We start from the raw sequence: 19,234 nt of genomic DNA, 5'->3' as shown, positions 1-19,234 counted from the left end.
AAACAGACGCAAGACGTTGATGGTGACAAACAGAGCACAGCTTTATTAATATCAATAAATAACATTTGTTTATTAACCCCTTAAGGACCGGCCTGTTTTTGCAATGTTCTACGTTAAGGACCAGAGCGGTTTCAACACTTTTGTGGTGTTTGTGTTTAGCTGTAATTTTCCGCTCTCTCATTTACTGTTCCCATACAAGTTATATATTGTTTTTTCAAGACAAGAAGGGTTTTCTTTACATACCATTATTTGTATCATGTCATATATTTTACTTTAAAAAATAATAATAAAATAGGGTGAAAAATTGGGGAAAAAAAAGTTTTTGGACTTTTACTTGAAAAATCTTTTACTTATCTACAAAATCTAATGAAAACAAACGGCTATATATCAATATACAATTCTGGTTCTTGCTCTCAAATCTCTACATAATGCTACTCCCGCCTATCTATCCTCCCTAATACACAAGTATGTCCCATCTAGGCCCCCTATGCAGTGCTGAAGACCTACGTCTATCCACTGCTCGTACTCCCACCTCTGATGCTCGCATTCAAGACTTCTCTAGGGTTGCACCGTTCCTATGGAACTCCCTTCCCTTTACTGTTAGACGCTCACCCAGTCTCCACCCACTACGTCAAAAAATCATTAAAAACTTTTTCACAAAAGCATATCAATTAAACTGTTAATGGCTCAAAAAAAAAAAAACACACTAAGTCTTCATTAAATATTATTCTACTAATCTACTTCCCTTACCTTTTGTGTCACTTTACCCCACTCCCTCTAACATGTAAGTTCATTGAGCAGGGCCCTCAACCCCTCTGTTTCTGTGCATCAAACTTCTCTGGTTACAATCACGTTTGTTAGTCCACCCATTGTAAAGCGCTACGGAATTTGTTGTCTCTATATAAATATAATAATAAAAATAATAACTACAGAGTCACCATGGTAATATCTCACCCTGTCTATTAATACTACAGTGCCACTCTGGTAATATCTTACCCTGTCTATTATAACTACAGAGCCACTCTGGTAATATCTCACCCTGTCTATTAGAGCTACAGAGTCACGCTGGTAATATCTTACCCTGTCGATTATAACTACAGAGCCACGCTGGTAATATCTCACCCTGTCTATTAGAGCTACAGAGTCACGCTGGTAATATCTTACCCTGTCTATTAGAGCTACAGAGCCACGCTGGTAATATCTCACCCTGTCTATTAGAGCTACAGAGTCACGCTGGTATTATCTTACCCTGTCTATTAGAGCTACAGAGCCACGCTGGTAATATCTCACCCTGTCTATTAGAGCTACAGAGCCACGCTGGTAATATCTCACCCTGTCTATTATAACTACAGAGCCACGCTGGTAATATCTTACCCTAATAGAACTACAGAGCCACGCTGGTATTATCTTACCCTGTCTATTAGAGCTACCGAGCCACGCTGGTAATATCTCACCCTGTCTATTAATACTACAGAGCCACGCTGGTAATATCTTACCCTGTCTATTATAACTACAGAGCCACGCTGGTAATATCTTACCCTGTCTATTATAACTACAGAGCCACGCTGGTAATATCTTACCCTGTCTATTATAACTACAGTGCCACTCTGGTAATATCTTACCCTGTCTATTAATACTACAGAGCCACTCTGGTAATATCTTACCCTGTCTATTAGAGCTACAGAGTCACGCTGGTAATATTCTTACCCTGTCTATTAGAGCTACAGAGCCACGCTGGTAATATCTCACCCTGTCTATTAGAGCTACAGAGCCACGCTGGTAATATCTTACCCTGTCTATTAATACTACAGAGCCACGCTGGTAATATCTTACCCTGTCTATTATAACTACAGAGTCACGCTGGTAATATCTTACCCTGTCTATTAATACTACAGAGCCACTCTGGTAATATCTTACCCTGTCTATTAATACTACAGAGCCACGCTGGTAATATCTCACCCTGTCTATTAATACTACAGTGCCACTCTGGTAATATCTTACCCTGTCTATTAGAGCTACAGAGCCACGCTGATAATATCTCACCCTGTCTATTAGAGCTACAGAGCCACGCTGGTAATATCTCACCCTGTCTATTAGAGCTACAGAGCCACGCTGGTAATATCTCACCCTCTCTATTAGAGCTACAGAGCCACGCTGGTAATATCTCACCCTGTCTATTATAACTACAGAGCCACGCTGGTAATATCTCACCCTGTCTATTATAACTACAGAGCCACGCTGGTAATATCTCACCCTGTCTATTATAACTACAGAGCCACGCTGGTAATATCTCACCCTGTCTATTATAACTACAGAGCCACGCTGGTAATATCTTACCCTGTCTATTATAACTACAGAGCCACGCTGGTAATATCTTACCCTGTCTATTATAACTACAGAGCCACGCTGGTAATATCTTACCCTGTCTATTAATACTACAGTACCACGCTGGTAATATCTCACCCTGTCTATTAATACTACAGTGCCACGCTGGTAATATCTTACCCTGTCTATTAGAGCTACAGAGCCACGCTGGTAATATCTCACCCTGTCTATTATAACTACAGAGCCACGCTGGTAATATCTCACCCTGTCTATTATAACTACAGAGCCACGCTGGTAATATCTCACCCTGTCTATTATAACTACAGAGCCACGCTGGTAATATCTCACCCTGTCTATTATAACTACAGAGCCACGCTGGTAATATCTTACCCTGTCTATTAATACTACAGTACCACGCTGGTAATATCTCACCCTGTCTATTAATACTACAGTGCCACTCTGGTAATATCTTACCCTGTCTATTAGAGCTACAGAGCCACGCTGGTAATATCTCACCCTGTCTATTAGAACTACAGAGCCACGCTGGTAATATCTTACCCTGTCTATTAATACTACAGAGCCACGCTGGTAATATCTTACCCTGTCTATTAATACTACAGAGCCACGCTGGTAATATCTTACCCTGTCTATTAATACTACAGTGCCACTCTGGTAATATCTTACCCTGTCTATTAGAGCTACAGAGCCACGCTGGTAATATCTCACCCTGTCTATTATAACTACAGAGCCACGCTGGTAATATCTCATCCTGTCTATTAGAGCTACAGAGTCACGCTGGTAATATCTTAACCTGTCTATTAGAGCTACAGAGCCACGCTGGTATTATCTTATCCTGTCTATTAGAGCTACAGAGCCACGCTGGTAATATCTCACCCTGTCTATTATAACTACAGAGCCACGCTGGTAATATCTCACCCTGTCTATTATAACTACAGAGCCACGCTGGTAATATCTCACCCTGTCTATTATAACTACAGAGCCACGCTGGTAATATCTTACCCTGTCTATTATAACTACAGAGCCACGCTGGTAATATCTCACCCTGTCTAATATAACTACAGAGCCACGCTGGTAATATCTCACCCTGTCTATTATAACTACAGAGCCACGCTGGTAATATCTTACCCTGTCTATTAATACTACAGTGCCACTCTGGTAATATCTTACCCTGTCTATTAGAGCTACAGAGCCACGCTGGTAATATCTCACCCTGTCTATTATAACTACAGAGCCACGCTGGTAATATCTCATCCTGTCTATTAGAGCTACAGAGTTACGCTGGTAATATCTTAACCTGTCTATTAGAGCTACAGAGCCACGCTGGTATTATCTTATCCTGTCTATTAGAGCTACAGAGCCACGCTGGTAATATCTCACCCTGTCTATTATAACTACAGAGCCACGCTGGTTATATCTCACCCTGTCTATTATAACTACAGAGCCACGCTGGTAATATCTCACCCTGTCTATTATAACTACAGAGCCACGCTGGTAATATCTTACCCTGTCTATTATAACTACAGAGCCACGCTGGTAATATCTCACCCTGTCTAATATAACTACAGAGCCACGCTGGTAATATCTCACCCTGTCTATTATAACTACAGAGCCATGCTGGTAATATCTTACCCTGTCTATTAATACTACAGTGCCACTCTGGTAATATCTTACCCTGTCTATTATAACTACAGAGCCACGCTGGTTATATCTCACCCTGTCTATTATAACTACAGAGCCACGCTGGTAATATCTCACCCTGTCTATTATAACTACAGAGCCACGCTGGTAATATCTTACCCTGTCTATTATAACTACAGAGCCACGCTGGTAATATCTCACCCTGTCTATTAGAACTACAGAGCCACGCTGGTAATATCTTACCCTGTCTATTAATACTACAGAGCCACGCTGGTAATATCTTACCCTGTCTATTAATACTACAGAGCCACGCTGGTAATATCTTACCCTGTCTATTAATACTACAGTGCCACTCTGGTAATATCTTACCCTGTCTATTAGAGCTACAGAGCCACGCTGGTAATATCTCACCCTGTCTATTATAACTACAGAGCCACGCTGGTAATATCTCATCCTGTCTATTAGAGCTACAGAGTCACGCTGGTAATATCTTAACCTGTCTATTAGAGCTACAGAGCCACGCTGGTATTATCTTATCCTGTCTATTAGAGCTACAGAGCCACGCTGGTAATATCTCACCCTGTCTATTATAACTACAGAGCCACGCTGGTAATATCTCACCCTGTCTATTATAACTACAGAGCCACGCTGGTAATATCTCACCCTGTCTATTATAACTACAGAGCCACGCTGGTAATATCTTACCCTGTCTATTATAACTACAGAGCCACGCTGGTAATATCTCACCCTGTCTAATATAACTACAGAGCCACGCTGGTAATATCTCACCCTGTCTATTATAACTACAGAGCCACGCTGGTAATATCTTACCCTGTCTATTAATACTACAGTGCCACTCTGGTAATATCTTACCCTGTCTATTAGAGCTACAGAGCCACGCTGGTAATATCTCACCCTGTCTATTATAACTACAGAGCCACGCTGGTAATATCTCATCCTGTCTATTAGAGCTACAGAGTCACGCTGGTAATATCTTAACCTGTCTATTAGAGCTACAGAGCCACGCTGGTATTATCTTATCCTGTCTATTAGAGCTACAGAGCCACGCTGGTAATATCTCACCCTGTCTATTATAACTACAGAGCCACGCTGGTTATATCTCACCCTGTCTATTATAACTACAGAGCCACGCTGGTAATATCTCACCCTGTCTATTATAACTACAGAGCCACGCTGGTAATATCTTACCCTGTCTATTATAACTACAGAGCCACGCTGGTAATATCTCACCCTGTCTAATATAACTACAGAGCCACGCTGGTAATATCTCACCCTGTCTATTATAACTACAGAGCCATGCTGGTAATATCTTACCCTGTCTATTAATACTACAGAGCCACGCTGGTAATATCTCACCCTGTCTATTAATACTACAGTGCCACTCTGGTAATATCTTACCCTGTCTATTATAACTACAGAGCCACGCTGGCAATATCTTATCTTGTCTATTAGAGCTACAGAGTCACGCTGGTAATATCTTAACCTGTCTATTAGAGCTACAGAGCCACGCTGGTATTATCTTATCCTGTCTATTAGAGCTACAGAGCCCCACTGGTAATATCTCACCCTGTCTATTATAACTACAGAGCCACGCTGGTAATATCTCACCCTGTCTATTATAACTACAGAGCCACGCTGGTAATATCTCACCCTGTCTATTATAACTACAGAGCCACGCTGGTAATATCTTACCCTGTCTATTATAACTACAGAGCCACGCTGGTAATATCTCACCCTGTCTATTATAACTACAGAGCCACGCTGGTAATATCTTACCCTGTCTATTAATACTACAGAGCCACGCTGGTAATATCTCACCCTGTCTATTAATACTACAGTGCCACTCTGGTAATATCTTACCCTGTCTATTAGAGCTACAGAGTCACGCTGGTAATATCTTACCCTGTCTATTATAACTACAGAGCCACGCTGGTAATATCTCACCCTGTCTATTATAACTACAGAGCCACGCTGGTAATATCTTACCCTGTCTATTAATACTACAGTACCACGCTGGTAATATCTCACCCTGTCTATTAATACTACAGAGCCACGCTGGTAATATCTTACCCTGTCTATTAATACTACAGAGCCACGCTGGTAATATCTTACCCTGTCTATTAATACTACAGTGCCACTCTGGTAATATCTTACCCTGTCTATTAGAGCTACAGAGCCACGCTGGTAATATCTTACCCTGTCTATTAGAGCTACAGAGCCACGCTGGTAATATCTCACCCTGTCTGTTAGAGCTACAGAGCCACGTTGGTAATATCTCACCCTGTCTAATATAACTACAGAGCCACGCTGGTAATATCTCACCCTGTCTATTATAACTACAGAGCCACGCTGGTAATATCTTACCCTGTCTATTATAACTACAGAGCATCGCTGGTAATATCTCACCCTGTCTATTATAACTACAGAGCCACGCTGGTAATATCTCACCCTGTCTATTATAACTACAGAGCCACGCTGGTAATATCTCACCCTGTCTATTATAACTACAGAGCCACGCTGGTAATATCTCACCCTGTCTATTATAACTACAGAGCCACGCTGGTAATATCTCACCCTGTCTATTATAACTACAGAGCCACGCTGGTAATATCTTACCCTGTCTATTAATACTACAGTACCACGCTGGTAATATCTCACCCTGTCTATTAATACTACAGAGCCACGCTGGTAATATCTTACCCTGTCTATTAATACTACAGAGCCACGCTGGTAATATCTTACCCTGTCTATTAATACTACAGTGCCACTCTGGTAATATCTTACCCTGTCTATTAGAGCTACAGAGCCACGCTGGTAATATCTCACCCTGTCTGTTAGAGCTACAGAGCCACGCTGGTAATATCTCACCCTGTCTAATATAACTACAGAGCCACGCTGGTAATATCTCACCCTGTCTATTATAACTACAGAGCCACGCTGGTAATATCTGTAGTGTTTTGTAAAAATCACCAAAGCTATACCCCTCACACACTAAACCACCACTCTCTTAGGACCTCTTTGATACACTCACATACACACACACTGCACTATACTCTGAGTTGTATTGCTTTGGTGCTCTGTGATGTATCACAGAGCACCAAAGCAATACAACTCAGAGTATAGTTGGTGCTCTGTGATGTATCACAGAGCACCAAAGCAATACAACTCAGAGTATAGCTGCGCCTGCGCGTTATTGTGAGCTTTATTGCTTTGGAGCTCTGTGATACATTCATACACACTGCACATTACTGTGAGTTGTATTGCTGTGGAGCTCTGTGTGTGGTATTGCTGTGGAGCTCTGTAATACACTCATACACACTGCACATTACTATGAGTTGTATTGCTGTGGAGCTCTGTGAGTGGTATTGCTGTGGAGCTCTGTAATACACTCATACACACTGCACATTACTGTGAGTGGTATTGCTGTCGAGCTCTGTAATTCACTCATACACACTGCACATTACTGTGATTGGTATTGCTGTGGAGCTCTGTGATACACATTACTGTGTGTGGTATTGCTGTGGAGCTCTGTGATACACTCATACACACTGCACATTACTGTGATTGGTATTGCTGTGGAGCTCTGTGATACACATTACTGTGAGTGGTATTGCTGTGGAGCTCTGTGATACACTCATACACACTGCGTGTTACTGTGAGCTCTGTGATAGATTCATACGCTGTCCATTACTAGTATCAAATAAAACCATTAAATATCAGTATGATATCTATTCATATATAATTCTGTAAGTAAACGTGTAGAATCGAAATCTGAAGGACAGGATCCAGTGGTACTGCACCGAAGACGTGTGTGCAGGTCTAATTCATTCTTACAGGGATGATGTTTACACCTCAGACACCTAAGATGCAGGGTTTTCAGGCCCACCTACCCCCTCAACAAAATGTCCGAATTTAGGGGCAGTATGTGAAAGCAGAGGCAAAGTGATTAATGAACAACCTGAATTCCAAATTCAAGAGGCAATATTAAAATACAGACACCCCCCCCCCCCCCCCCCCCCAAAAAAAAAGTCACCTTTGAAGTTTAAAGTCACCTCGTTTGGTATAGAGACATTTGTAGGCAGATGCTGACTGGCAACGTCCTGCAAATTAATCTGGCAAAACTAGCTCCCAACATAGGACAACTGAATAAACCATTTAGAAGATGCTGAAGGTTTTTGCATCTTGTGGTTTCATATGAAATGTAAAAAAATAAAATAAAAGCACATGCACATCCTTCCTCAGGTGCCAATTAATCGTGGTGTATTATGGGTAGTTACATCGTGACTAAGTGCATGTTTTCAGTCGTAGCTAAAGAGCACTCACCAATCCTCGATGCAATGATCCTGTAGGGACTGTCCCTCACTGTGTTCAAAGCAAATCGATGTATAAAACACGCAATTATTCCAGATCTTGACAAACACACAAATTATGTTGATCTGAATTTATTCCCCGTGAAGCTCTAGTTGCTAATATGAGTTCTTACTTCTCTTGTTGCATTTTCACCTTTGCATAATATATGAAGAATGTTGATTTTTTTTCTTTCCTTTTTTTAAATAGGAAATTAAATGAAGATGGATTTTGAAAAAAGACTGAAAATTTCTGTGAAGAAATATTTTAAAGGGATACTCCAGGCACCCAGACCACTTCTGCCCATTGGAGTGGTCTGGGTGCCAACTCCCACTACCCTTAACCCTGCAAGTGTAATTATTGCAGTTTTCATTGCAGGGTTAAGTCCTCCTCTAGTGGCTGTCTACTAAACAGCCACTAGAGGAGCTTCCGAGTTCTTAAAACACTTTTAGTGTTTTAAGAGATGCTGGACGTCCTCGCGCAATGCATGAGGACCTCCAGGTCGTCGGAATCCCCATAGGAAAGCATTGAATAATGCTTTCCTATGGGGCGGTGTAATGAGGAAAGTTGGCGGTGCCTGACCTAGCATCGAGGGACATCGGCGCTGGATACAGGTAAGTCACTTACAGGTTTTAACCCCCTCAGCAACCTGGGATGGGAGGTGGGAGGGAGAGGGGACCTGCAGTGCCAGGAAAACGGTTTGTTTTCCTGGCACTGGAGAGTCCCTTTAAGTTTAGAAAACACAACTCGTACAGTTGTCCGAACTAATTAACAACTTTTGTTTTAAAAGAAGAACACAACAACAGAGAGTTCAATGATACACATTTTAAATAATGATATTATCAATAGATTAAATTAAGCTTATATTTATCAGTATCTCCAACAAATGCAATACATACACACATACTGCTAAACACATTCACACACCGACTGCTTAATACACACACAGACAGACTGCTGAATACATACACATAGTCCGCTGAATACACACACTGCTGAATACACACACACACACACACACAGACTGCTGAATACATACACAGTCTGCTGGATACATACACTGCTGAGTACACACACACAGTCCGCTGAGTATACACACAGTCCACTGAATACACACACACAGACTGCTGAATACACACATACACAGACTGCTGAATATATACACAGTCTGCTGGATACATACACTGCCTAATACACACACACAGACTGCTGAGTACACACACACAGTCGGCTGAGTACACACACAGTCGGCTGAGTACACACACACAGTCGGCTGAGTACACACACACAGTCGGCTGAGTACACACACACAGTCGGCTGAGTACACACACACAGTCGGCTGAGTACACACACACAGTCGGCTGAGTACACACACACAGTCGGCTGAGTACACACACACAGTCGGCTGAGTACACACACACAGTCGGCTGAGTACACACACACAGTCGGCTGAGTACACACACACAGTCCGCTGAATACACACACATACAGACTGCTGAATACACATACACATACTGCATTGAGGGGTGCAGTGTATGTGTTTGTGTGTAAGGGTGTGGTGTTTGTGTGTCTAAGGGGTGCTGTGTGTGTCTGTCTGAGGGGTGCTGTGTGTGTCTGAGTGAGGGGTGCTGTGTGTATCTGTGTGAGGGGTGCTGTGTGTGGGGGGTAGAGGTGCTGTGTGGTTGGGGATAGGGGTGCTATGTGTGGGGGGGAGGGGTGTGTGCTGTGGGGGTAGGACTGCCGTGCTGTGGGGGGGGGGGTGCTGTACTGTGCTGTGTGTGGGGGTAGGGGTGCTGTGGGGGGGGGTGTGCTGTACTGTGCTGTGTGTGGGGGTAGGGGTGCTGTTTGTGAGGGGTAGGGTGGGGTGGGACTGTGCTGTGGGGTGGGGGTAAAGAGACATGAAAAAAAAGAGATATTAAATCTATATCCCCCCCTCCCTTCTTCATACATTTAGATTAACCCTTTAAAACAAAGCAGTTCTCTTGTTTATTCTTATGAGTGCTTCTCTTCAAGTTGAAGAAATATTTTTCCGTTTAAGTTATATTTTCCACCTATATATCTGCATACTATGCTGGCGCAATGCATTATGGGTGGGAAGTGTGGAAAACCTTTGTTTGCACTCAAGACCTGCAGGCTGGAAACATAAGCCTAGCTGGAGAAGTTGTGAAGGAATACCCCATCACTTGGTTCGGCACATTTCGTTTTATGGATAATCGTTTATTTGTTCGTACCCACCCTGTTCGGTTCCCGAACTAGGACCACCCCAGAACCTCATTAGAACGTGGAACACTAAGTATCCAGTACGAAAACCGCAAAGGAAACAATTAATTGAATCCTCCAATTAATTGGGTGGCCGCCATTTCGTGCAACCAAATGCACGTGGTCGACAGAATGGATGGCGTGGTTGACAGAATGGATGAGAGTAGACCTGCTACCATTCAAGTTCCAGACCACCTATAGGAAGGAGGGGAGCATTCTACACTTGAAAGATTTTGTATAAACTATGTGGTTTTCGTACAAAATCCCGCAAACGGAGACCAGCTTTTGCCACAATTTCCCTGGAACTATTTAGGGCTTTGACCACGTGGCAGGCTGGTCAAAATTTCCCAGCGATGGCAATTCAAAATTACCAAACTGATCTGAGTGATTGTTGGATGTGATGGTCACTCAGATCAGGGCTATCCGGTGAATTTTGAGGGGTTTCCATGGATTTTGGTGGTACTTTTAGGGGGGTTTGAAAATGTTTATGTTTTTCTGTACCTGGAGAGAGTTTGTACAGTTCTTTTTTTGGTGAGAAGGGAATCCGTGGCGGCGATTTATTGGTGGTCTGCCACAGAAGGGTTAAGACTCCTGGTGTAATGTGTGATGACTGCTACCTGAATTGCATATTGGGCTTTGATAAACAGTTCTGGTCATGGAACAGCAGAGAAGATCACTTATGGAGCTCACCAGGAGAAACCCTTGAACCCATGCACAGGGAAAAAACATGGACTAACTCAGGCTGTGGCAATACAGTCTGTGAATAAAGTCAGCCTAACTAAACCAGATTAATAGATAATGTTCAACAACTATGAACTGTCTTGTAGGGATCAAGCATCAAAATTGGAAGTTGGCGACATTACAAGCACTTTTGGAAGTTTTACTTACCTCTAACACTTGTGTGAGCATAATGGGATGCAAATCCAAGCATCTAAAGAGCGAGACAACTCCAGCATCTAAAACTATTGGTGATTTCCTCAAAGGCCGAGGCCTAACAAGATGGCGCCCACACGGGAGGCTTCTGATTATACCTCGGATGAAAGCGATTGTGAGACTGCTCCGACACCTGCAAAAAAAGAGACCACTAGAACAACTCATAATCCTACAGGATTATGCACAGCACTGCTATGAAAAACAAAGATATGGAAGATTATATACGCCAGCACAACCTCAGGAACAGAGGGCTTCAAGAGGATGAGCATAACCTAAGATTCCACAATACTTACAGAGATTGCTGGCCTCCCTGCTCCCACGAACGAAAACGAAATCCATCCTACTGGAGTATCACTTCCAAGTTCCTAATCCTCTTAGAGCCCCAGCTGAGATCCCACGGGACTTGCTAATGTGCTTTCAATCGCTCAGTGGCAAGCTATTTGTGCAACAGGCAGCCTGCAACCACCTACAAGCTCGAAGGATCTGATTTATCCTTCTACAGCAATCTCTCTAGGTTGACTGTAACCTGGTGACATTCCATGAAAGCAGTAACCCAGCTCTTCCAGTACAAGGGAATACCATACCAGTGAGGACCTGGCCCGAAGACTATCGGTACCTCAGGATGGCAAAAAAGATTACATAAGCTGGCGACTCTGAGAAGCTTTTTACAGCTTTTGGCATCTCCCTGGAGGCCACTTGAAGAGATCCCACTGCAGAACCGGTACCAACTACCTCCTCCAGGGCCAGGCTATGAGAGTCCAACCATTCTGCCCGAGATCGAGCTGTGCTGCAGGCTCAATGAGCAACTCAGCCAATTACCTGAGCTTTTGTAGCGTTCAGTCGACTCATCATTGCAATATGCCTAGGAAATGTATAGGAATGTCTGTTTTAGTCTTCTTTTTTGCTTTTTCATTATTATTTCACATTTAGCTTACTCCTCTAATACTGTTTATACAGCTGATAGGAACATATCTCCAAGTTAGCTCACATCCTCCCAAATATAAGCTGTTTCTACTGAGGAATTGATTATTTTTACCACTATTAATGTGCAACCTCAAGCTGATACTAGTATGTATGATAATGTGTGTGTTTTTTTTCATGTCTTGCGCTTTTATGACACGTCATACTGTTTACCTATGTTGCCTTAAAAATGTAGTGAAATGGGGGGGCGGGGCCTGACCGCGGAGCAGACTGGTCACACTGAACAGGCGCTCCGGGAGAAAACCCGGCTAATAAGCGACTTTTACTCTCTATCTCACACCTAGCCCTCTAATCTAGCACAGCAGAGCAGCGGTGGCACCCGGGGACTTACCTGGCTGGACCACCGGACTCAAAGAGGCACTCTGTAGCTGACGCTGAGCTGCGGCCTACCTGTGGAGTACTGGCGTGGGAGAGGCGGCCGACCTCCCCGCCGGATCAGCGGGAATTGACTGCAACGCTTAAGACCCCGATCACCCCCCCCCCTTGCCGGTGAGGGATATCCCGGCTCAAGCGACCGACCAAGAGACAAGCACATTAGCAGACCCCACATGGGGATGAATAAGCTGTTGACCAAACGAGATCCACTGGGCCCAGCCAAAATGGCGGCTGAGACGCAGCCCAGGCCCAAGCACACACTAATTAAACCGCCCAAGCACGCAATGGAGTACATACATCGTTTAAGTACCTGCCTGTGGGCAAGATTCAAGACCCAAAGACAGCTATACAGGATGGCTATGAGAGAGGTGACAGCATGGCTCCGACCGGCCACTCGGCGCAGTCTGCAGGGAAACCCACTCCGTGACTCCAGAGCAGCCTTCAGAATGCAGCGGGGCCGAAACCTAAAGCAATCCTATACTCGACCACGGGTGAGTCGCCTAAATCCTCCAAAGGGGCTCATCCAAGGGTTACCCCCACATCAATCCCCCCGCATGCATACAGCCCCATCTGCGAGACACCACGCTGGAGGGCCCGGTCGGAACAGCTCCCTTCCAGCCCCATGGGATCGGACAAGAGACACAAGGCCCAAGATGACAGAAATTAGAAGACTGCAGAGGGTCCAGCGCTCACCTCTTCCAGGCAAGACAACACAGCGGAGGGGACCGTCGACGCCAAGTTCAGGACCGCCTCAGGTACCCAGAGCAGCAGGGGTGACCCTATCTAAGCGACATGGCATGACCAATCGACCCCACACAGACCCGCACGATAGCTACACTGCAAGGCACCATCGCGGGCAACAGCAGCACCAACGAGGCATCGGGTGAACCGGGACGCTAGCTCTCCTGACCGTGAGACCTCACACAATGCCCAAAGCCATAGCAGGAACTCACGACCTTGGGGGCATATCCTCATACCTGCCAACTTGATGAGAGCGGGACTTTTTTGGCCTGGGGGACCCCAGGGGACATTTTTATTATTAATTTTGTTTAGTAAGATTGTTCTCTCCCTTGGCACTATCTTAGCTAACACATAATGATTATCACGCACTAGCACAGTTATTGACTATAGCATTTTCTTTTTGTCCAAATCATTGCCAGTGATCCCATAATCTGCTATGTATTGCCAACTTAGCCCACAGCTAGTTTAGCATGTCTTATCAATCATACGTTTAACTCCATACACGCTTAGTTACTCTAGCATATTATGTTCTATAAACGACTTGTATTAGCCTGAACCACACTACAGCTAACTCAGTATGTCTCAATATGTCCAAATCAGCCTGTAGTTAGATCTGTTTGTATGATTTCTCAAAAATGCGTCTGACTCTAGCGATCCAATATTCAGTTACCCCAATCACTAACACATATACGCTAGTAAAGAGTACCGTTATCCTGTTAATTTTCTTTAACTATTACTTAACACTCTATGTATACTCTCATGCACAAGTCATGCTCCTCGCATATGTTTCTTCTGTACCGTTTTCTCCATGACATGTGCAATATGCTACCATATTTAAAATCAAACGTGATCCTGATCTACTGTTTTCAAATATTATAAAAATGTGCCTGTATCTCAAATGCCATAACATGTCGTACCAGTGTTTACCTAATCTACCGGTTGTCGCTGTTGTGGCACACGCCGGCTGTTTGTTCATTCCGTGCACAACCAAAATAAAGAATTAAAAAAAAAAAAAAATGTAGTGAAATGTACCTTGATGACTAGCTGTATACCTTGCTGTTATGTCACAAGTTGAATAGATGTGGAAAACAACTGCAGATTAGAAATTCCTTTATTTTAATAGTGTGGAACTAAGGGTAGGGAAAGCAGTTCTGTAAGTAAGCACAATTACTGTAGCTTTAAAGGGACACTATAGTCACCTGAACAACTTTAGCTTAACGAAGCAGTTTTGGTGTATAGAACATGCCCCTGCAGCCTCACTGCTCAATCCCCTGCCATTTAGGAGTTAAATCCCTTTGTTTATGAACCCTAGTCACACCTCCCTGCATGTGACTTACACAGCCTTCCATAAACACTTCCTGTAAAGAGAGCCCTATTTAGGCTTTCTTTATTGCAAGTTCTGTTTAATTAAGATTTTATTAACCCCTGCTATGTTAATAGCTTGCTAGACCCTCCAAGAGCCTCCTGTATGTGATTAAAGTTCAATTTAGAGATTGAGATACAATTATTTAAGGTAAATTACATCTGTTTGAAAGTGAAACCAGTTTTTTTTTTCATGCAGGCTTTGTCAATCATAGCCAGGGGAGGTGTGGCTAGGGCTGCATAAACAGAAACAAAGTGATTTAACTCCTAAATGACAGTGAATTGAGCAGTGAAATTGCAGGGGAATGATCTATACACTAAAACCGCTTTATATAGCTAAAGTAATTTAGGTGACTATAGTGTTCCTTTAAGGATCCCTGGATGTTGGAAGCAATTAGATTAAAGCAAAATCAATAGCAATTGTAGCAGATACAGTGGCAACAAAGTTGTAGCAGGAGATAATTAGCAAGCAGAATAAAGTTCACTAATAATGCAATTCCCAGAATTAGGAATAAGTGTATTCTTAGAGTATGATGGGAGTAGTCTTCCACAAGCTGGGTCACTGTAGTCAGGACGGAACATAACTTTCAAGCAATCCCGTTCTTGAGGGTTGGAGAGAGCAGGATGAACGAAATTCAGTCCGAGATCAAAGGAGTGGAGAAGGCAGGGAATCCGTTTAACAATCCAGGAGTTCGGTACACAGTTATCAACAAAAAGGAGCTTAGCCGGCACAAGGAGTACAGAGGTAACCTAACACTATCACTAAGCAATTTTAACACTGGCGCGGTTTCTCTATAAAGGTGTGAGAAAGCCGCGTCAGAGAAGGGGGCGGGGACTGTTCCGCTTACCCAGAAGTGTCAGAATGGAGCTTAAAAGGAATTGACAGGTAAGTCCTGACACTTGCTAAGGTACAATAAAAAAAATTATAAATTTAAAAAAAAAAAATTGGAAGTTGGAACTTTCAGCAATTCTTTCAATGTTCAAATATGTTTCTACTGATTAGTGTCTAGTAGCGTAGGAATTGTGCCTTGAGCTTGAAATGAAGTGTTAAAATAAAATCCAATCACAATTATCTTTATTACTGTTTTCGCTTTTATGCGTTATGTTTTGGGTTGCTCCAGGCCTCATAACCACTACAGCCCTCTATAGGCCTCATAACCACTTCAGCCAGCTATAGGCCTCATAACCACTACAGCCCTCTATAGGCCTCATAACCACTTCAGCCAGCTATAGGCCTCATAACCACTACAGCCCACTATAGGCCTCATAACCACTTCAGCCAGCTATAGGCCTCATAACCACTACAGCCCACTATAGGCCTCATAACCACTTCAGCCCTCTATAGGCTTCATAACCACTTCAGCCTGCTATATGCCTCATAACCACTACAGCCAGCTATAGGCTTCATAACCACTTCAGCCTGCTTCGTGGTTATTATGCTAGACGTGACCTGGCACTGTTTCCTGATAACGGGACAAACGGGACCATTTTGCAATCGTTTGCCTTTTTACCTGGATCTCACCATGCTCTGAGCCTTCTCGGGGGGGGGGGGGGGGGGGGGGATTGTGTCACCATCAGGGCTCAATTTGCCAGTAGCCAGAGCAGGGAGCTGCCTAGAGGCAACTGCATTCTAGGGATGTCCTGCAACTCATGGCAAAATCAACCAAGAGCAGAATTTTTATTGAATTGGAGATGTCTTAGAATTCTGCTCCCACAGGTACTTGAAATGTAAATCAGGTCCTGCCTGCAATGACAGGTTTATACAATGATCATAGTAATATGCGTGGTGTACTGTATCTAGTTTCTTGTATAAATTGCTATCAGCAGCACCTTTATGACAGATGCATGCTTAGGTGAGTGTAGCTCTTCTTTTAATATGGGTTACTGCCGTGATTTACATTCACAGATGTGGCAGCCCTAGAGCTACGATAAAGTGGCATAGCGCCTTGCATGCTTCTTAATTGGACAATGAGAAGATTCTCCCTCACTGGCCCAGAGAGCCTCAGGTGTATACCTTCTCCAGGTTCAGACCCTGGGTAGCACTCTGGGAAGCATCAGCATTCAGAACGTTGCCGTGAGTTTAAAGCAGAGCTCTGAAGTAAGGAACCTTGTGAGGTGAAGGCACGTGGTCTGCATCTGGCAAAGGTACCAACTACCAGCACTTGTGTGGCCGCTTGACCTCCAGTCAATGGCATTGCCTCTCCTTGGCCAAAGGTATGCAACGGGAATTGGGAATAAACTTATTTTATTTATAATAATAATAATATTAAATAATGAGAAAAAATATGAAATTGCTCCCCCACCTCCTTCCTCCACACAAATTAAAGCCCTCTCTCACCGCCTCCCACACACAATACAGCCCCTATTCTAACCCATACTACGTTCCTTACACACACACGCACATTCTCATCCTTTATACGCACCGCATGCCGGATCCCCTATTCATACACTACAGCCCCTATACACACATGCTTGATGTTCTACAAATACACTACATCCCCTGTACACACACTGCACCCGCTATACACACAATCACTACATTCCCTATACACTGATGCACTGCATCCCCTCTGCTATACACACACATACACACATGCTCTACAGTACAGCCCCTAGCCACACATACAGCATCACAAACACATCACAAGAAGACCTATTTACACACATACACTGCCTCTACAAAACAGCCCCCTCCACACACACACAACACACAAAGCCTTCAAAGGCATGCAAAATACCCTTCCCTTGCCTTGTCCCACTTTTGCTCTCTGGTATCACATTTATGGAGACACCAGAGACAAGTCACTAGCAAACGCAGCACAACTGTGTCATTATATTTTCTTTTGCAGCACAAAACAAATACATTGCATGTTTTCTACATGCAAGGTTGTGGAGTTCTGTGATACACACATTCACACCGCCAGGGAAGTCTTTAATATTGATTGGGCCCTGGGCAAAGAATTTGCTTGGGCCCCCTGGAACCTGTCCCCCCTCCCCAGGCGTGCAATCACGTCCTCCACCCCAGTGCAGTGGCGGACCTAAAGCAGAGAGGTGCAAGAATTTTTTAGGGCCTCCCTATCGCATGGGTGATTAAAAGGTAGATCCCCATCTGTCGTACAACTCCAGCAATGACAGCTGTGGCTCTAACATTTACCCATGTTTGAAGGTTTGTATTTAGCACTAAGCTGTTTTTGTGTGTTTGAATATAACAGGTTTTTTTTTTTTTAAGGAATATGTTTGTATGTAGTGTTGGCGTATTTGCAAGCATGTATTTATGTGTAGTGTTAGTTTTTGAATGCAGGGGTGTGTTTACATATAATTTTGGTGTGTAACACAAATGTATGTTTGTACGTAGTGTTGGAGTTTGAATGCAGGAGTGTATTTGTATGTAGTGTTAGTGTGTGAATGCTGAGATGTATGCACATATACACACACACATAGATATATATATACACTGAAGCACATGCAGACACACAGATATACACACTGGCACACATGTAGATATACAGACACATATACACACACTGACACACATGCAGATACACAGACACACACAGATACACCGAAACACACAAAGATTGTGTCACCATCAGGGCTCAATTTGCCAGTAGCCAGAGCAGGGAGCTGCCTAGAGGCAACTGCATTCTAGGGATGTCCTGCAACTCATGGCAAAATCAACCAAGAGCAGAATTTTTATTGAATTGGAGATGTCTTAGAATTCTGCTCCCACAGGTACTTGAAATGTAAATCAGGTCCTGCCTGCAATGACAGGTTTATACAATGATCATAGTAATATGCGTGGTGTACTGTATCTAGTTTCTTGTATAAATTGCTATCAGCAGCACCTTTATGACAGATGCATGCTTAGGTGAGTGTAGCTCTTCTTTTAATATGGGTTACTGCCGTGATTTACATTCACAGATGTGGCAGCCCTAGAGCTACGATAAAGTGGCATAGCGCCTTGCATGCTTCTTAATTGGACAATGAGAAGATTCTCCCTCACTGGCCCAGAGAGCCTCAGGTGTATACCTTCTCCAGGTTCAGACCCTGGGTAGCACTCTGGGAAGCATCAGCATTCAGAACGTTGCCGTGAGTTTAAAGCAGAGCTCTGAAGTAAGGAACCTTGTGAGGTGAAGGCACGTGGTCTGCATCTGGCAAAGGTACCAACTACCAGCACTTGTGTGGCCGCTTGACCTCCAGTCAATGGCATTGCCTCTCCTTGGCCAAAGGT

The sequence above is a fragment of the Pelobates fuscus genome, chromosome 6 (genome assembly GCF_036172605.1).
Source record: "Pelobates fuscus isolate aPelFus1 chromosome 6, aPelFus1.pri, whole genome shotgun sequence".
NCBI classification, from domain to species: Eukaryota; Metazoa; Chordata; class Amphibia; order Anura; family Pelobatidae; genus Pelobates; species Pelobates fuscus.
This window is presented reverse-complemented; position numbering follows the sequence as displayed.